General features: G+C 39.2%; 1 pseudogene; it reads left to right on the top strand.

Moving 5' to 3' along the window:
- The window catches only part of LOC121979832, a 60,250-nt pseudogene extending 42,733 nt beyond the window's left edge, over nucleotides 1-17,517 (top strand).
- The last annotated feature ends 4,374 nt before the right edge of the window (nucleotides 17,518-21,891 follow it).

Genomic DNA, 21,891 nt, shown 5'->3' with positions numbered 1-21,891 from the left:
AAAATTAAAATATCTCTTTTTAAACATTATAGATAACTACAAAAAAGGAAAGATTTTAATAAAATTAAAATCTCTCTTTTAAACCTTTGTAGATAGCTATAAAATGAAAGATTTTAAAATTTAAAACTCTCTTTTAAAATCATATGGATGACTATAAAAGGAAAGATTTTAATCGAAAAATAAAATCTCACTTTTAAATCCTATGTGGCCGGCCCCTTGCTTGGGCACCAAGCTTGGCCGACCACCTCTTGGGCTCCAAGCTAATGCTTGGCCGACCCCCTTGCACCAAGCAAGGATATGTCTGGCCCATTACTTGGGTAAGAAGTGAACTTTATGGATACAAGGCTTTATAGAGGCTACAACAAGGACTGAGAGAAAGAATTAATTTTGGTCTCTCGATGAGCTTGAGCTTCCTGTATTCGACCCGAACATTCAACTCAAGTTCATCAATAATAACTCATACCAATAAAGAGTTATTATTGAACTACTGCACCAATCTCATATTACATTATGAGCTCCTTCTTATTATGAGTGCATTAATCTCCCTGTATTTAAGATATCGAATGTCCATTAATTAAATGAGTTACTGACAACTCACTTAATTAATATCTAGCTCCAAGAGTAGTACCACTCAACTTCATTGTCATGTTGGACTAAGTCCACCTGCAGGGTTTACATGACAATCCTTATGAGCTCCTCAAGGGGGCATCATCAATCTAGATAACTAGGACACAGTTTCCTTCTATAATCAACAACACACCATATAAATAATATTATTTCCCAATTTATCGGGCCTATTGATTTAACGAATAAATTTCATCCATTGATAAATTAAAGAAATAAATACTGAATATATATACTTGTTATTATATCGGGATTAAGAGTACGCACATCCATAATAACAGAGGTTATGTTCTTTTATGCAGTCAGTATAAAAGGAACAACCTCAAATGATCCTGCTTAATACACACATAGTGTATTAGTGTAATTTTATAATCAAGATAAACTAATACCAAATTACACTACAACCATTCCAATGGTTTATCCTAAATCATCTTGGTTGTGAGCTACTATTTATAATTTATAAGAAACTGATAACATGATCTTCTGTGTGACACCACACACCATATTATCTATAATATAAATTAAATAGACAACTACGTTTAACTAAATACAGACATTTGATTCATGTAATTCTTATTTCAAAATAAATATTTATAAATAAATTAGATTTTTAATATACATTTTAACAAATTGCTCATCGTCAATAGTCTGTTCAAATCCAACAATCTGATGGATGAAACAGTACAAGAGGAGAGCCCCAGAAATATGGTACTGAAAACCATAAGAGACCTCAACCCAGCTGTGTACATCCAACGTGATTGTGATTGGCTCATATAATTCTCCTTTTTTAGCTTTATTCCACTTTTCTTCCTTGCTCGACAAGATCGAAACAAAGGTTCCATGCGAAGACGAATCAAGGCTGCTGATAGAGAAAAACATCTTCAGTTGGGATGCACTCAACGCCATTGTTTGTGAGGGGGCAGAAAGGGTGGAAAGGCCAGAGACATACAAGTAAAGGCCGGGAAGGAACCTCCGGGCAGGGTTCAAGCCTCTTCCATTGTCTCCTGACATGATAAATGTTACGTTCCACAAGTGTACGGAAATATCGCAAGTAATATAAAAGATTATCGTATCCACAGGGACTGTTGATTAAGCACTAGTTAACTTTGCACGGCGAATTATCTAGACAATCTAAAGTTGTTAACAAACTCTAAAGAGAATGAAAAGAGAAATGAGAGAAACAAAAGAGCGTAAATGAATGAAAGGGGAATATGTAACGACCACCCTTCTCACTACTCTCTAAAGGTGTCCGTTACATAACTACTATAAACTCTTACTTAACTAGTGTAACAAACTGTACTTAAAATTTTCCAGAAAACTTAAAATTTTGGCAGAGTATATGCAGTACAGTAGGACTAAAACACAATACAATACTGACATGCACATATAACACATAATAGCAGGCAACATATGAAACTATATCTCAATGTAAATACAAAAGTATTTACTTACTAAACTGAACTCATCTTAACATGCAATCTAAATCAAGAATAAACTCAAATGACATGGAGTATAAAATACAATCTCAAATGACATGGAGTATAAAATGCATCTCAAATGTTTCTTATCCACTAAAACACGAAAACTCAATGACATCCCAAGTCTCTCCCATAGTCCTGGCATCACACACCATCCGCACCTCCTCGTCGCCTTCCTTTGCTATAGCTTTTCCTTTCCTTTATCTGTGGTAAGAGGAAATATAAATTATAAGCGAATGCTTAGTAAGTGCTGTCTAACTCACAAAAACTCGAATGTGCATGTATACAAGAAGAAACTAGAAACTGAATGCTCTAAAAGTAAAGCATATATAGCTGCTCATGTTAATCTAATAGCAAAGAAATCTAGAAATCTAAAATCAATACTGCTCATGCTTGAATCTATAGCAAAGAAATAGCAATATAATTCAATATTGCTCATGCTCAAATCCCTAGCAAAGAAATGGAAATAAGATTCAATACTGCTCATGCTCAAACCTATAGCAACGAAATAGAAAATGAATTCTGATCATGCATATTCAATAGCAAAAGGGAAAGCTAGAAAAAGATACTGCTCGAGCTCTACTAATAGTAAAATGGAAAAATATGCTCATGCACAATAAAAGTAGCAATTAAACTAAGGTTTGCAGTGCTAAAAGGAACAAACAGTTCTAACTTGCTGAACTTTAAACACTTTCTGAATCTTATTTCACTTGTTTAAAAACTTATACTTTATTACTTCAAAATAATAATCAACCTCTCTTGGGCCCAGACGTAGTACCATCTTATGCGCGCTCCCTAATAGGTTGGGGTAGCGAGCCACCAATCCTAAAAGAGCAGACCTTGGTCTATCAAGGCCAAGACCTTGGAATTGGACACCTGAATTTGTTTAACGACAACCTTGGAAGTCGGGTACTAGCCTCTTCAAAGTAAAATATCTTATTATCTTAATTATTTTTTCTTTAAATGCCTTGGCATTTTAACAAGCACCTTGTGTGTCAAAATCCCTAAAGTCTTGACTTTGAGATATACTTAAGGCCTTGACCTTTTTCTTTCTTTTCTTTATCTTGCTTATACTTGTGTCAATACTTCTAATAAAAGAATGCTTCTTTAAGAACTGAAATGTTTAAACAATTTCTAACATTGTAATGCTTAAACAAAAATCTGCATATAAACTTAATCAAAATCTGCATTCAAGCTTAATAAAAATCTGCATTATAATCTTAATAAAATCTGCACTTGTAAGCTTAATAAAATCTGCACTTGTAAACTTAATAAAATCTGCATACAAGCTTAAACTAAATCTAAAACTTGTTGGAATTAAAACCTATAAATCTTGCTACAACAGAGATAAAAGAAAGAGAGCAAAGAACGCATGCTACTCAATAATCTCTAGCTATTCCAATGTTGTACAGTGTAATCCGAAAGCAAAGAAAATAAAGATACTCATGCTACTCCTCATAAGCCTCTAAATAAAAGATTTAATAGGCACAAACAACCTTACTGCATACTTTCATAGAAGTCTATTCCTACACATGATAGCAAGAAGGAATAAACTAATGCCAAGAGGTTACATGCATATAGATAAATCTGTTAGCAGCATGCTTTGGAACAAAATAGTAAAACCTAAATAATCAATCTCTTCTGTTTCCTTCATGTAACCCACGGCAGAGTCATCCTAAACCACAATCCATTCCCCTGTTTAGAACCACGGCATAAAACCAAAAAGGAACAGAATACTCCACATAATCCAATTATGAGATGCTTATTATCAAAATTGAGAAGCCTAAACTATATGCCAAATCCATTAAAACCCCTTCTCATCTTCCTATAAAAACTCACGGCAACAAGCCCTAAACCAAAATCTTCACAGCATACTAAAAAAAAAACAAGGAAACACCAAATCAAATTCGGAACTACTCTTACCGCAGGTGAGTAGCAACTTACAATGATTTCTTGGACTCACAACCGAAGAGAGGCAACTAGGGCTTCGGGAAAACTCGAGCTCTCGATCTCTGCTTCGTGCTTACGGCTCCTCCTCGACGAGAAGACCTCGTATTGGTGAAGAACCCCCGGAGTTAGCCACTCGCCGACCACCGGAAGTGAAGCCCTAGGTCTTCTTCGTTTCCGCCCAAGAAGAGGAACGCCGCGCGAGAGAAGGGAAGAGAGGAATTAGGTCTCGAGAAAATTAAGTCCTCTTTTTATAACTAGGGCATTCTGTTATCTAACTATTGCTTAAGTATATTTCGCTTCCCTTCTTATCAAGAAACATCCGCTTGAGCACTTGGCTATTGCGCTCCGCTTAAGATTCGGGTCGGCTGGAGCTCCTGGGTTCGAGTCCTCAGCCGAACCTTTTTATGCTTAATTATTTTCTATTATTAACTTCTACTACTTAAATACAATTCCGACCTCTATTTGATTAGCAATGCCTGCTTGGGCACTTGGTCAGTCGAATTCGCTTAAGGCTTGGTTCGGCCGGAGTTCGCCGGTTCGAATCTTGGCTTGGACATTATTTTTGTCGAAACTTCTTTCGTTTAGTAAAAATACCAAACAACCTCCAAAAATTGCATAAAAATACTCTAAAAATTTCTAAAAATCTCTAGAATATTTCTATAGCATTTCTAAGTATTAATAAGGACTTTTAGAACTTAAGACAAGGAAATTTTGGGTTGTTACAATCCCCCATACCTTATAAAAAGTTCATCCTAGAACTTAGAATAATTCTGTATATTTCTGTCTCATACTATCCTCACGCTCCCAAGTGACTTTCTCATGCTTCTGGTTCTGCCAGATGACCTTCACTAGTGGCACCTCTTTGTTTCTTAGTCTCTTGACTGCTCTGTCCACTATCTGTGTAGGTCTAATCTCATAGCTAAGATCCTTCTGGATCTACATCGACTGAGGCTGAATCACTTGGCTAGGGTCGTGGATGCACTTCTTTAGCATGGAGACATGAAATACATTGTGTATTACTGACATGTCTTGTGGTAAGTCCAGCTTGTAAGCTACCTTCCCAATCCTCTCTGTAATCAGGTAAGGTCCTACATAGCGAGGACTTAATTTGCCATTCTTGCCAAATCTCATCACTCCCTTCATAGGAGCGACTTTGAGAAAAACTGAATCCCCTACTTGAAATTCAAGTGGCCTACGGCGTGTGTCAGCATAACTTTTCTGTCTACTCTGGGCAGTCTCAATCCTCTGTCTGATCTTCTGGATAGCCTGAGTGGTCTCATCTATCATCTCAGTCTGAATGTCCAGCTCTACTTCCATTTCTTTTCTTTCACCTGCTTCTTGCCAACAAATGGGTGATCTGCACTTCCTACCATACAACGCATCATATGGTACCATCTTGATGGTGGTCTGATAGCTATTGTTGTAGGCAAACTCAGCTAAGCACAGATACTTGCACCAACTTCCCTTGAAATCTAGTACACAAGCTCTAAGCATATCTTCTAAAATCTGATTTACTCGCTTTATCTGTCCATCAGTCTGAGGATGGAAGGCTGTACTGAACTTGAGTTTGGTGCCTAGTGCATTCTGAACACACTCCCAAAAGTGAGAGGTGAAGCGCCCATCTCTATCAGACACAATAGATTTTGGAACTCCATGAAGTCTGATCACTTCCTTAACATACAGTTGTGTCAACTGCTTTATAGAATGAGACACCTTGATGGTTAGAAAATGGGTAGCCTTCGTCAATCTGTCCACTATTACCCATACTGCATCATATCCGTTCATGGTTCTTGGAAGACCTATTACAAAGTCCATGGATATGTCTTCCCACTTCCATTCTGGTATTGGGAGAGGCTGTAGAACTCCTCCTGGTCTCTGGTGCTCTGCTTTGACCCTCTGACATGTCAGGCAGGTACTGACATATTTTGCAACATCTCTTCTGAGTCCAGACCACCAGAATCTCTGTTTCACATCCTGATACATCTTGGTGGAACCAGGATGCATGGAGTAAGGTGTACTATGAGCTTCTTCTAGAATCTTCTTTCTCAATTCCTCATCATTGGGAACACAAAGGCGGCTCCCCTGATAAAGAACTCCACCGTCTGATACTCGAAACTCTGAATTTTCTTCTTTTTATATCCCTTGCTTGATCTTCTAGATATCTGGATCTTCACTTTGCTTTCTCTGTATATCCTCAAGCAAGGTTGACTCTAAGGTCAATGTAGAGAGTTGCCTATAAATAACTTCAAGTCCGAAATCTGACAACTCCTTCTGCAGTGGCAGGGCTAATGATGACAAAGACATCGGGAGTGCACTGGACTTCCTGCTTAGTGCATCTGTCACTTTGTTAGCTTTACCTGGGTGGTAGAGGATTTCACAGTCATAGTCTTTTACCAACTCCAGCCACCTGCACTGTCTCATGTTTAAGTCTTTCTGGGTGAAAAAATACTTTAAACTCTGATGGTCTGTGAAGATTCTGCACTGGACTCCATACAAGTAGTGTCGCCAGAGTTTTAGTGCAAAGACCATAGCTACCAGCTCAAGATCATGAGTGGGGTAGTTCTTCTCATAGTTTTTGAGTTGTTTGGAAGCATAAGCTATAACTTTTCCTTCTTGCATGAGTACAACTCCTAGGCCCATATTGGAAGCATCACTGTAGATGTCAAAACTCTTGTCACTTTCTAGAACTATCAAGATGGGAGCACTGGTCAGTCTCTTCTTTAGCTCTTGGAAACTCTGCTCACATTTGTCTGACCAGTCAAACTTCTTGTCCTTCCTCGTTAGGGTTGTTAGTGGAGAGGCTATCTTGGAAAAATCCTCCACAAATTTTCTGTAATACCCAGCTAAACCAAGGAAACTTCTGATCTCTCTAACGTTCTTGGGCCTATGCCAATTATTGACTGCCTCTATCTTGGCAGGATTCACTTGGATGCCTTCTTTAGAAATAATGTGACCTAGAAACGCCACCTGATTTAACCAGAACTCGCACTTCGAGAATTTGGCATAAATCTATTTCTGCTGTAGGGTCTATAGTACTATTCTCAAGTGCGTGTCATGCTCCTCTGGGGTTCTGGAATAGACTAGAATGTCGTCAATGAACACGATGACAAATTTGTCAAGGTATTCTCTGAACACTCTCATCAAGTCCATGAAGACTGCAGGTGCATTAGTCACACCAAAAGGCATGACTACGAATTCATAGTGTCCGTATCTGGTCCTGAAAGCTGTTCTGGGTATATCACTTTCCTTCACTTTCAACTGATGGTACCCAGAGCGCAGGTCTATCTTAGAGAACACTGTTGCCCCTTTCAATTGATCAAATAAGTCGTCGATTCTGGGTAGTGGGTACTTGTTCTTGATTGTCACTTGATTCAGAGCCCTATAATCTATGCACATCCGCATAGATCCATCCTTCTTCTTAACAAACAACACAGGAGCTCCCCATGGTGAATGACTAGGGCGGATGAAGCCTTTGTCAAACAGCTCCTGAAGTTGTTCTTGTAACTCTTTCAGCTCTGCTAGAGACATGCGGCATGGAACTTTTGAAATTAGACCGGTACCAGGAACCAATTCAATTTCAGTCTCCACTTCTCTGTTGGGAGGTAGTCCAGGTAGCTCTTCTGGAAATACCTCTGGATACTCGCAGACTACCCGAACATCTTCCTGCTTAGGTCTTTCTTGTTCTTCCTTTTATTACCCTTGCCCTTCCAATTATGATCACTTGACTAGGGTCTCTGATTCCCCACTGTCTTGTGTAAAATACCGGAAATAGGCGAATATTAATAAGGGAATTTTCCGGAATTTTTATAAATTTTTCGGGAATTTTTCGGAGCTCGTACGGACGAGTTCACGGGGATTAAAACGGGGCCGGAAAAGCCTGTTTAGGCTACCCTGTTTTAATGAGGAAAAGATTTAATTTTCTTTTCTTTTTTTTTTTTTTTCTTTTTTTTATTTCTTTTTCTCTTATATTTTTCCCTGAGCCCTTTCTTCCCCATGCCCTCACCCGCGCCTTCTCCCGAGCCCTAACCGGCGCCGAGCGGTTCCCTCTCTTCTTCTTCTCGTTTCTTCTCACTTCCTCTTGCTGTGCCCTAGCCGTGCGCCGCCGACGCCTCATTCTCACCGCCGCGCCTCCGACAGTCGTTCGTCCCCGCCGCACACTGCGATCTCGACGCCACTGTGCGCCCCTCATCGCCGGCGTCTCCTCGCTGGCACTCAGGCACAGCCGAGCAGAGGTCTTCCTCTACCCAACGCTGACATCTCTCCTTTTCCTCCCGAGCCGCACACCGACGCCTCTGCCTTAGCCACCTCGCGCCGCCACCACAGCCGGTCACCGCGACTCCTCCTCTTGTGGGCTCGTGACATAGCCGACTCCCTGCTGCCGGTGCCCTAGCCTCAGTCGCGACACCCATCTCTTCAGCGACATCCAAGCACAGCCGACCATCGCTGGAGATTGCTTGCTTTCGTGCCCTAGCCCTTGGTCCACTGTTACCTCTACACAGGTTATTTTCGAACAGGAGCAACAGTGTCGAGTCCTGTTTGTGCTATGCCTGATCTGGCCATGATCAATCGGAGAAGCTTAGCGTTGAGGTAAGGTGTAGGGATTTGGATTTACATGAGTTGGTATGATTGGTATATAATTGTTGGTTCAAGTTTGTTGGATAATTGTAGTATGCCAATATGGAAGAATTTATCCTTGCTGTAGTATCACTTAAAACGGAGATTTGGAATAATTAGGGTTCGTTAATTAATCGTTGGATTGGTTTTAGGTAGATTGAGATTTATGGTTTAGGGGTTTTCCCTAAAAATTGTTCTTAAAGATTTTATTTGGCTATTCGTTTAATTTGTAGCTAAATAAAATATCTCTCTGTGGTATCACAGGACCTTGACGCGAGAACGAGTATCTCGACGTCGTGTTCGGACCAGATTGGACCTTTCCTATTGGAGGCGGGTACTTTTGACTTATTGTCTTTGATATGCTCAGTAATGAAATTAACAATTTGCATTAATTGTGTTTTCTTATTTGTTTCGGTTAATCACTGCTCGATACATGTTACCTGCTTGATTGATTGTTTGTTTGCATTTCGGGTTGATACCTATCTGATTTCACATGTTCATGGGTAGTGATATAACCATGTTTTACCATGTCAGGACCTAGGTTTGATACCTTATGTGATCAGTATACCTTGATATGATTTATTTACTTTGGTGCACATTATCATATGTCCAGAGATTGATTTAGCATATTACCATGCTTAGTGACATGCACCATTCGCATGATTGCATGCTGTGTGAGAGATTGCTCCATTATTGTCGAGCACTTTGCCAGTTTTCATCACTTTTCGGTGCTCCGTTGTGACGCTCATGGGTAGCGTGACACAGCGTGGTAGCACGTCAGTTTGACTCTTCCGGTGCTCCGTTGATCTGCTCATGGGTAGTGTGACGCAGCGTGTAGCACGTTAGAGATTCCTCCCCGTCATAGCGTACCGGGAGATAAGAGCATTGCGCTCCCCCATTTATGATTTGGGGTAGGAGTACGTATGTACTCCGACAGCATCCCGTCCACTCGGTCACTCATTAGGGGTAGTGATGCAGAGTGCACGGTTGTCACAGCTCTACCCACTCAGTTCCACTTTTGTTATGAGTTGGCTGACTGGCGTCAGGGGTGACCATAACATTGGCATCATATGCATGATGCATTTATTGTTTGTGATTGTGTTTGCTGCATTTATATGCTGCATATTATTTGGATACCTATGTTTGACATGCATACAGGTCTTCTATACCTTTCGGACTGTTTGTCCTTATACCGGGTCCTGGTTAGTACAGTTACTCTCCTGTTTACTTCAGATGCATATTTTTATCTTTCTTATATCAGGAGACTGTACGCATGATTAGTGTTAGGTGTTATTTCTTTACTTTGCATATCAATTGTACCTGCTGAGTGTTGGACTCACCCCGCCTCCATCGTTGTTATTTTCAGGTTGATGCTGTCCGGAGGGAGTTCCAGTCGCTAGTCCTCACTGCACGTAGTGCTAGATCCCTGCAGACCTCGAGGATTTATTTACCATTTGGTTTGGTTCTTATTTGCTTATGTGTGTACTTGGTTATTTGGATACTTGGACATCGTATGTTTTTGTTTTGATATTGATGGATGTTCTATTCTATATTTTTTTTACTACATGCCTGCCTGGACGGCAGAAGAGGTGAGTTCGTCGGATTTGAGCTTTACGAGTGTAGTTGAGTAGGGTGGATTTCAAGTCAGAGTACTATTGTTTGTGATTACTATATTTAACTGCGTGGTTGTGACAGCCAGAGGCTGAATATCTATATAAACTGCGTGGTGATTATTTTTTTATTTATTGTTATTATTCCAGCCGCCTGTGGCTGAGGTATATGTGTTATGTAGAAGTTTCAGATTGTCCGCCGTACAGGGGAGATGCTGCCGAAATTTCTTCGGACAGGGACTCTTCTGGGGCGTGACATCTTATCTTCTATCTTGACTGGCTTGTGTTGCGCTCGTTGTGCCTTGATGTTGTTCAGATAGTGCTCAGTGACTAATGCTCTGCTGACCAGCTCTTCGCCAGTCTGGGGCTGGTGAGTTCTACTACTCACATTAAGTGCTATCACTGGTCTCAGCATCCTGAGCATCAGTCTGACTCGTTCCTTCTCCGTACTTACTAGCTCTGGGCAGAGACGAGCTAGTCTGTTGAATCTCTTTACTGCTTCTTCCACTGACAGGTCACCTTGTCTGAATTCTATAAACTCCTCATAATGCTTATTGGTGATCCGTTGGCGGAAGAATTCTTCATAAAACTCTGTCTCAAAGTCAGCCCAGCTCATCTGATTGGTTGCTCTCTTGTTCTTAACTCTCTCCCACCACATACGAGCATCTCCAGATAGGCAGAAAGAGGCACACTTGACCTTCTCGACTTTTGGCCAGTTAAGAAGCTCCATTGTGCTCTCTAGTGTCTTGAACCAAGCTTGAGCATCCCAAGGCTCAGTTGTGCCTGAGAAGTTTTCTGGTTTCAGCTTCAGCCACTGGATAAGGTATGCTTCTTGCCTTTGAGGTGCTGTTGCGACTTCCTGAGTAACTGGTGGGTCCTTAGTCACCAATGGAGTCCCCACATTTATGGTTGGAGGAGTGGGAGGAACTGGCTACTGATTGGCCATTAGATTGGCAATCACTTGTTGCTGCTCTGCCACTTGTCTCTGGAGTTGGGCAACAACTTCAAAAAGATTAGGCTCAGTTGTTCTAGGTTCTTCGTTCTCCTGAGCTCGGTCCTAAGTACGAGTGGTACAGGGACACCCTCTTCTTGACATCTCGTCATGCAGAGGGAAAACTTGAAATCATCACTATACTTTCTAGATATATCTTAAGCATGATTCTTGACTTTAAACACATATGAGTAGGTACTTCTAAACATTTCTCTATACTGCAAGCACTAAAGGAAAAGCATAAAAGAAAGTATAAATACATTCTTACTTGAAGACGGCAAGGCTGGTGCTGATGTGTGATGCTGGAGAATAGGAACTATTCTGATACCAACTGTAACGACCACCCTTCTCACTACTCTCTAAAGGTGTCCGTTACATAACTACTATAAACTCTTACTTAAATAGTGTAACAAACTGTACTTAAAATTTCCCAGAAAACTTAAAATTTCGGCAGAGTATATGCAGTACAGCAGGACTAAAACATAATACAATACTGACATGCATATATAACACATAATAGCAAGCAGCATATGAAACTATATCTCAATGTAAACACAAAAGTATTTACTTACTAAACTGAACTCATCTTAACATGCAATCTAAATCAAGAATAAACTCAAATGACATGGAGTATAAAATACAATCTCAAATGACATGGAGTATAAAATGCATCTCAAATGTTTCTTATCCACTAAAATACGAAAACTTAATAACATCCCAAGTCTCTCCCATAGTCCTGGCATCACACACCATCCGCACCTCCTCGTCGCCTTCCTTTGCTATAGCTTTTCCTTTCCTTTATCTGCGGTAAGAGAAAATGCAAACTATAAGTGAATGCTTAGTAAGCGCTGTCTAACTCACAAAAACACGAATGTGCATGTATACGAGAAGAAACTAGAAATTGAATGCTCTAAAAGTAAAGCATATATAGCTGCTCATGTTAATCTAATAGCAAAGAAACCTAGAAATCTAAAATCAATACTGCTCATGCTTGAATCTATAGCAAAGAAATAACAATATAATTCAATACTGCTCATGCTCAAATCCCTAGCAAAGAAATGGAAATAAGATTCAATACTGCTCATGCTTAAACCTATAGCAACGAAATAGAAAATGAATTCTGATCATGCATATTCAATAGCAAAAGGGAAAGCTAGAAAAAGATACTGCTCGAGCTCTACTAATAGTAAAATGGAAAAATCTGCTCATGCACAATAAAAGTAGCAATTAAACTAAGGTTTACAGTGCTAAAAGGAACAAACAGTTCTAACTTGCTGAACTTTAAACACTTTCTGAATCTTATTTCACTTGTTTAAAAACTTATACTTTATTACTTCAAAATAATAATCAACCTCTCTTGGGCCCAGGCGTAGTACCATCTTATGCGCGCTCCCTAATAGGTTGGGGTAGCGAGCCACCAATCCTAAAAGAGCAGACCTTGGTCTATCAAGGCCAAGACCTTGGAATTGGACACCTGGATTTGTTTAACGACAACCTTGGAAGTCGGGTACTAGCCTCTTCAAAGTAAAATATCTTATTATCTTAATTATTTTTTCTTTAAATGCCTTGGCATTTTAACAAGCACCTTGTGTGCCAAAATCCCTAAAGTATTGACTTTGAGATATACTAAAGGCCTTGGCCTTTTTCTTTCTTTTCTTTATCTTGCTTATACTTGTCAATACTTCTAATAAAAGAATGCTTCTTTAAGAACTGAAATGTTTAAATAACTTCTAACATTGTAATGCTTAAACAAAAATCTGCATATAAGCTTAATCAAAATCTGCATTCAAGCTTAATAAAAATCTGCATTATAATCTTAATAAAATCTGCACTTGTAAGCTTAATAAAATATGCACTTGTAAACTTAATAAAATCTGCATACAAGCTTAAACTAAATCTAAAACTTGTTGGAATTAAAACCTATAAATCTTGCTACAACAGAGATAAAAGAAAGAGAGCAAAGAACGCATGCTACTCAATAATCTCTAGTTATTCCAATGTTGTACAGTGTAATCCGAAAGCAAAGAAAATAAAGATACTCATGCTACTCCTCATAAGCCTCTAAATAAAAGATTTAATAGGCACAAACAACCTTACTGCATACTTTCATAGAAGTCTATTCCTACACATGACAGCAAGAAGGAATAAACTAATGCCAAGAGGTTACATGCATATCGATAAATCTGTTAGCAGCATGCTTTGGAACAAAATAGTAATACCTAAATAATCAATCTCTTCTGTTTCCTTCATGTAACCCACGGCAGAGTCATCCTAAACCACAATCCATTCCCCTGTTCAGAACCACGGCAGAAAACCAAAAAGGAACAGAATACTCCACATAATCCAATTATGAGATGCTTATTATCAGAATTGAGAAGCCTAAACTATATGCCAAATCCATTAAAACCCCTTCTCATCTTCCTATAAAAACTCACGGCAACAAGCCCTAAACCAAAATCTTCACAGCATACTCAAAAAAAAAAAACAAGGAAACACCAAATCATATTCGGAACTACTCTTACCGCATGTGAGTAGCAACTTACAATGGTTTCTTGGACTCACAACCAAAGAGAGGCAGCTAGGGCTTCGGGAAAACTCGAGCTCTCGACCTCTGCTTCGTGCTTATGGCTCCTCCTCGACGAGAAGACCTCGTATTGGTGAAGAACCCCCGGAGTTAGCCACTCGTCGGCCGCCGGAAGTGAAGCCCTAGGTCTTCTTCGTTTCCGCCCGAGAAGAGGAATGCCGCGCGAGAGAAGGGAAGAGAGGAATTAGGTCTCGGGAAAATTAAGTCCTCTTTTTATAACTAGGGCATTCTGTGATCTAACTATTGCTTAAGTATATTTCGCTTCCCTTCTTATCAAGAAACATCCGCTTGAGCACTTGGCTATTGCGCTCCGCTTAAGATTCGGGTCGGCTGGAGCTCCTGGGTTCGAGTCCTCAGCCGAACCTTTTTATGCTTAATTATTTTCTATTATTAACTTCTACTACTTAAATACAATTTCGACCTCTATTTAATCAGCAACGCCTCCTTGGGCACTTGGTCAGCTGGATTCGCTTAAGACTTGGTTCGGCCGGAGGTCGTCGGTTCGAATCTCGGCTTGGACATTATTTTTGTCGAAACTTCTTTCATTTAGTAAAAATACCAAACGACCTCCAAAAATTACATAAAAATACTTCTAAAATCTCTAGAATATTTCTATAACATTTCTAAGTATTAATAAGGACTTTTAGAACTTAAGACAAGGAAATTTTGGGTCATTACAGAATAGATAGTAGGATTTCGGTTTCTTTGTGATGTTATTCAATGTAAATGTTTTACCAAATCTTATTCCTCAATTGTCTAACATTTGTATAAGGTTGCCGGTTCTCTCTTGCAATAGACAACCGACTTAGGACTGAAATATGCACCTAAATGTGATCATTGGATATGAATCTACGTTGTCCTTACACAGGATTGCACCTATTACTATGCTTCCCTCGGATATCAACATAGGAATTCATAACTTCTCAACCCATTAAGATACAAAGATTAAACAAACAATCTATCCTACCCTGTTGAATAATCCATTTCCCCTTTTCAAGGTTATCCTTCAAACGTCCTTACACGGGCTTGCACCTGTCACGTGGATCCCTCGGAAAATCGAGTGAGAAATAATCTCTACAAGATCTATAGACATTCAATCAAGCATGGTCATTAAGCCAAATCACAACATTCCATACAAGATCAAATAGATACAAACAAGACAATATCATAGAAATAGGAAATTGGCTAATCCACAAGAGTTTTACATCATCATCACATCACAAATACTTCCTAAATCCTAGATCTAGAGATCTACTCCATTGCAAGATAATTACAATCAAGAGACAAGAAATAAAGCAATCTACAACTCAAAACATAAGGAGAATAGAAGAGAAAGCTTATCCATGTAGCACCGGTCTTCTTGGATGCAATCCTTGCTCCGGAGGTGGACGGATCAGCGAAGGATGGAAGATCTAGGGTTCCCCCAAGGGGGAGAACCCTTCCCCAAGAAATGGGGAAGAAGCCCCAAGCCAAAGACCAACCAAAAGATGTGAGAAAAGGGGAAGAAAACCCCTTTTATAGGCTTGGCACGGGCGCCACACGGCCCCGTGGCATGGCCGTGTGAGACTCACACGACCTGCACCACTTCCTTCTCTGCCAACCTCACACAGTCGTGTGAGGTTGGCACGGCCGTGGCCTGCTCTGCCACTGTCCCCTTGCATGGCCGTGTAGATCTACATGACCTGCACTGCCTCCAGTTCTGGTACTCTTACACGGCCGTGTCTGGGACATGGCCATATTCTTCTCCTTCTCTGTCAAAGTTACACGGCTGTGTGGAGTCATACGGCCATGCCATTCTTCTCCTCTGGAAACCTTATACGGCCATGTGGATTCACACGGTCATGCCATTCTTCTCCTCTGGAAACCTTACATGGCCGTGTGGCTCACACGGCCATGGGCCATGTGCCTCACACGGCCGTGTGCAGGTCACACCCCCTTGCATGGCCCTTGCACACCCCTTGCATGACCCTTGTCATAGCTCTAAACTGTAATGCTTCATTTCAGCGTCTTTTACACCATCAAGATTGGGTTTTCTCTGGTTGAAGTCTTCATCAAAGTTGTAGATCTTGAAGTTATCTACAAATCGGTATAAAGAATAGTCCAAAACTCCAACCGAGTACAAAGTTATAGATATTTTACTTTTGATCTGCTGTGCAGGAAATCTCACACGGCCTTCACACGGCCGTGTGAGGTTCACACGGCCCCAACATGACCCCTACACGGCCTTGACATGCCCATGTGGTCTCTACACGGCCAAAACTTGGAAGAACTTAGTTTTTGCATGCCTGTGACACTCTGGAAGCTCTAGACATCGTTTAAGCTCCGTTTTTGCTCCAAATCACGTCCTATCAATCAAAACAAGCAAAGAGTAGATCTCCGAACAAAATATAATGGAAGTATGACATTCTAATGAAATAGGGTGCAATAAACATAGATTATGCCAATGAAATACAAGTAGATGTGCGTCAAAGTATGCATAAAAGAGTATATAATCTACGCACATCAATAAACACCGTAAAGGAAAAACTAAAGGACTACCACAAAGACTTTGTAATAGATGTAGATGGGCAATGGCTACTGAAAGGATGGAAAGGGTGAATCACTCATGCCTTCTCTTTGTGGAAATCCAACACTGCTAAGTAGTTCCCTGATTCGTATATCTAAGGTCCTTCCAAGTTACTGAAAGCTACCTGATCCTGATGCAAGTAACTGATCATCTTAAGAGATTAGTATCTGTAGTTAGGATGTGTTTGTTCATTACTCCTGTTAAAGACTTTTTGATACAATGATTAGCTTAGTGCATAAGTCAATCGATCAATCATCCATATGAATAACTAATCAAAGTTCAAAGCAATAGAATTCATGCACATCTGCTTGCAGTAACAGAAGGTTCCTGCAAATAAGAAGCTCAAACTTTTCTCCAGAACTCTTATGAGCAAATGAACTTATCGAATTATATATATATATATGGCGAGCTGATGTGGCACTTTCCACGTCATCCGCATGAAACTAAAATAATGTGCCTCTCCCCTCTCCCGAAAATCCCTAACAACACCTCTAGGGTTGGCGAGGTTCCTCTCCGTCGCATCCCTCCCTCTCTCGCAGCTCAATTCCTCTCTGTTGCCTCCTTCTCGCCGCGATCAGCCAGCCACGAACCATAGTAGAAGTGTCGGCGCCTCCCTCTCTGAATCCGTGAACCGAATCGCCATGTGGTCTCTACACGGCCCCAACATGACCCCTACACGGCCTTGACATGCCCATGTGGTCTCTACACGGCCAAAACTTGGAAGAACTTAGTTTTTGCATGCCTGTGACACTCTGGAAGCTCTAGACTTCGTTTAAGCTCCGTTTTTGCTCCAAATCACGTCCTATCAATCAAAACAAGCAAAGAGTAGATCTCCGAACAAAATATAATGGAAGTATGACATTCTAATGAAATAGGATGCAATAAACATAGATTATGCCAATGAAATACAAGTAGATGTGCGTCAAAGTATGCATAAAAGAGTATATAATCTACGCACATCAATAAACACCGCAAAGGAAAAACTAAAGGACTACCACAAAGACTTTGTAATAGATGTAGATGGGCAATGGCTACTGCAAGGATGGAAAGGGTGAATCACTCATGCCTTCTCTTTGTGGAAATCCAACACTGCTAAGTAGTTCCCTGATTCGTATATCTAAGGTCCTTCCAAGTTACTGAAAGCTACCTGATCCTGATGCAAGTAACTGATCATCTTAAGAGATTAGTATCTGTAGTTAGGATGTGTTTGTTCATTACTCCTGTTAAAGACTTTTTGATACAATGATTAGCTTAGTGCATAAGTCAATCGATCAATCATCCATATGAATAACTAATCAAAGTTCAAAGCAATAGAATTCATGCACATCTGCTTGCAGTAACAGAAGGTTCCTGCAAATAAGAAGCTCAAACTTTTCTCCAGAACTCTTATGAGCAAATGAACTTATCGAATTATATATATATATATGGCGAGCTGATGTGGCACTTTCCACGTCATCCGCATGAAACTAAAATAATGTGCCTCTCCCCTCTCCCGAAAATCCCTAACAACACCTCTAGGGTTGGCGAGGTTCCTCTCCGTCGCATCCCTCCCTCTCTCGCAGCTCAATTCCTCTCTGTTGCCTCCTTCTCGCCGCGATCAGCCAGCCACGAACCATAGTAGAAGTGTCGGCGCCTCCCTCTCTGAATCCGTGAACCGAATCGCCTCTCTCACCGAAGCTCGGACGCGAGCTCTCTCTACGGGACTCGCTATGTTCTTGGCCTCGTGAGCCCTCTCCTGATCAGCGAGCTCTCCCTCGACGCAAGCCCTCTCCTTCCTGTCTGATATATAGGCCGACGAACTAGGGCATCACTTACCGACGCAAGCTCTCCCTACGCCACGATCAGCCCTCAGCACTATACCACACAGCTAGGTTTTCTCTCACCTGGGAAATCCTTCTCCGATAAAAGTCGATTTTTGTGCGATTTGTTTTTGTTACTCAAAGTGTATGGCATTTGAGATATTTTTTTTGTGATTGAGATCACATTTACATTTGAGATGTCTTAGATCAGGATATTAAAGCAATGTCTATAAATGAATCAAAATTTGGATAGAAATACTGAAGTTTATCGCACTAAGAACTATGATACCTGAAGGACAAGAACTCATATAATTCTCTATTTCATTTTTGGATTATGATATCATAGAGATTGAATAAATATAATAAGATGCAAATCATATTTGTTTCTTGCTATTTTTTGACCTTTTATAATACACACTATGGGAAGAGAATGATAAGTCTTGAGTATACATATGTATAAGCTGATTCTATTGTTTGCAATATGTTTGATTTGAATAATTTTTACTTTTATATCGAATTAAACAGGTCAGTGACGTAGCTTGATTTTAGTACTTAAATGGTGAGCTTGATTTTAGCTTCCTATATTCAAGTTCCCAAATCTATATTATATAAGTAGAATTTATGTTTGAAATGTTTGTTTATTGTAATGTAGGGTAAAACTTATGTGATTTTTGTTGGACGGAATCCCAGTGTTTATGATACTTGGGAAGAAACTCATACTCAAGTTGACAAATATAGCGGTGCATTGCACAGATCATATCTCAGTAAAGAGGGAGCATTTAGAGGTTTTAATTCATACAAGGAGAAATATCATGTTTTCTTTGCCTCTACTGTCCAAAAAAGTTCAAGCTCAACTTCAGAGTCAACTTCAACTACATCTTCAAGTTCTGGTGAAAAAATGAAGCAGATTGAAGAACTAGTGAAGTTGATAAAAAGTCAGCTAGATTTAGCTGATGAATATCGTTGTAATGCAGCTAAGATCGTCGAGATGTGTGAAGAGATTAAAAAAATGGACTTTATTCATATCAGTGATTAATTAATAGACTTTATTTAGTTGGATGAATGTATTTGACGGTAGACTTTTTTATTTAGTTGGATAAATGTATTTGACAGTAGACTTTTTTATTTAGTTGAATGTATGTATGTATTTGACAGAGTTTCCCCATAAAAGTGATAAAACCTCTCATGCAACAATCAAAAGCCAACCCACAGGACTTTAATTAAACACTCAATGAATGCCCTTGTAAATAATCTACTATATGCAAATTAAATAATGAAATAAATATAACAATATTTATATTCATATGACATACATGTTAGAGTGTATACTAAAAGTCTAACTTTTTGTATAAATATATAAGAATCACATTGGTCAAATGTCTACATTTATATGTTAAGTGTAGTTGTTCAATTAATTTATATTATAGATAACATGGTGTGTGGTGTCACACACAGAAGATCATGTTATCAATGCCTTATAAATTATAAACAGTAGCTCACGACTAAGATGGAAAGGAACAAATCAATAGAGTAGTCGCAGTGTAATTTGATATTAGTTTATCTTAACTATAAAATTACACTAGTACACTCTGAGTATATTGAGCTGGACTATTTAAGGTAAGTTCTTTTTATACTGACTGAATAAAAGAACAAGACCTTTGTTATTATGGAAGTGTGTGCTCTTAATCTTGATATAATAACAAACACATATATCTAGTATTTATTTCTTTGACTTATCAATGGGTGAGATTTAGTTCGATAAATCAATAGGCCCGATAAGTTGGGAAATGATTTATAGTGTGTGTTGTTGATTATAGAAGGAAACTGTGTCCTAGTAATCTAGGTTGGTGACGTCCCCAAGAGGAGCTCATAAGGATTGTCATGTAAACCCTGCAGGTGGACTTAGTCCGACATGATGATAAGGTTGAATGGTACTACTCTTGAGCTAGATATTAATTAAATGAGTTATCAGTAACTCATTTAATTAGTGGACATTCTATATCTTAAACACAGGGAGACTGACACACTCATGATAAGAAGGAGCCCAAAATGTAATTTGAGATTGGTGTGGTAGTTCAATAATAATTCTTTAGTGGTATAAATTATTATTGATGAAATTAAGTTGGGTATTCGGGGAGAACACGGGAAGCTTAATTTCATCGGGAGACCAAAGTCAATTCCTCCTCTCAGTCCGTATCGTAGCCTCTTATTTATAAAGTATTATACCCACCCATACTCACCTTCATACCCATCCTTATGTGGTCGGCCAAGCCAAGCTTGGAGCGAGCCCAAGCAAGGGTCGACCAAGACATGGTTTGGATGGGTTGAAGTGTGGTCGGCCCTAGCTTGAGTCCAAGCTTAGGTGGCCGGCCACAATAAAATTAAAAGGATTTTATTTTTTAAAATTTTTCTTATGTGGATTCCATGGTTTTAAAAGAGAATTTAAAATTTAAATCTTTCCTTTTATAACTTTCTACAAAAGATTAAGTGAAAGGTTTGAAATCTTTCCTTATTTGTAGTTGAAAGGAAGATTTTAATTTTTGATAAAACTTTTCTTTTTAACCATCCTTATGATTTAAAAGAGAGTTTTAAAATTAAATCTTTTCTTTTATAGTTTCTACAAAAGATTAAGAAAAGATTTGATATCTTTCCTTATTTGTAGATTGAAAGGAAGATTTTAATTCTAGAGAAAACTTTTATTTTTGTAAATCATCCACATGTTTTAATAGAGATTTTAATTTATAAAAGTTTCCTTTTATGGCCAATCATGAAGGAAATTTTAAAAGAGAAATTTTTATTTTAAAAATTTTCGGAAACAAATTAGGAAGTTTTAATTTTGTGTTTAAAACTTTCCTTACTTGGATGATTAAGAGGTGGTCGGCCACATTGAGTTTGAAAGGGAATTTTTTTAAAAAACTTTCCTTTCATTGGCTGAGAGAATAAGGAAGTTTTTTTTATAAAACTTTCCTTATTTGCCAAGACCAAGGAATATAAAAGAGAGGGTAGAGGTGCCTCACCTCACAACTTATGTTCTAGTTTTCTTCTCTTCTATTTCCTTGGTTGGTGGTCAGCCCTTCACATCCTCTCCCTCTCCTATTCTTCTTCTTTGGCCGGCGGCATCTTCATCTCAAGGAGCTTGGTTGGTGGCCAGATCTAGCTTAAGGAAGAAGGTGAGATAGAAGGTCTTGTTTCTTAGCATCCCTTGGAGCTTGGTGGTGGCCGAACCTTATCTTCTCTTGGAGTTCTTATGGTGGCCGAAACTTGCTTGGAGAAGAAGGTAGCTTGGGTGGTTCTCGTCTCAGTAGATCGTCGCCCATACAGCGTCCGAGATAAGAAGAGGAATATAGTAGAAGATCAAGAGGTTGTTGTTTACAAAGAAAGGTATAACTAGTAATTCTATTCCGCATCATACTAGTTTTCTTTGTATAGTTTTTGAAATACCAAACACAAGAGGCATATGATTCTAGGTTTCGAATTTATGATTCGAGTTTGTGTTTGTTTTGTTTTTCGAATTTGTGATTCGATTGTTCTATTTGGTTAAACCTAGGGTTATATAAGGAAATTAAATATTAGATTTTTTTAAAAGGCTTTGTCTAGGCGATGGTGGATGATCTCATACCCAAGAAGGTCTAGTACCTCGCCATGCAGTCCTGGAAACCAATTTTAGAAATTAAT

This window comes from Zingiber officinale, chromosome 5A (genome assembly GCF_018446385.1).
Source record: "Zingiber officinale cultivar Zhangliang chromosome 5A, Zo_v1.1, whole genome shotgun sequence".
In the NCBI taxonomy this organism is placed as follows: Eukaryota; Viridiplantae; Streptophyta; class Magnoliopsida; order Zingiberales; family Zingiberaceae; genus Zingiber; species Zingiber officinale.
Note: the sequence above shows the minus strand (reverse complement) of the source record. Positions and strands in the feature narration are given on the sequence as shown.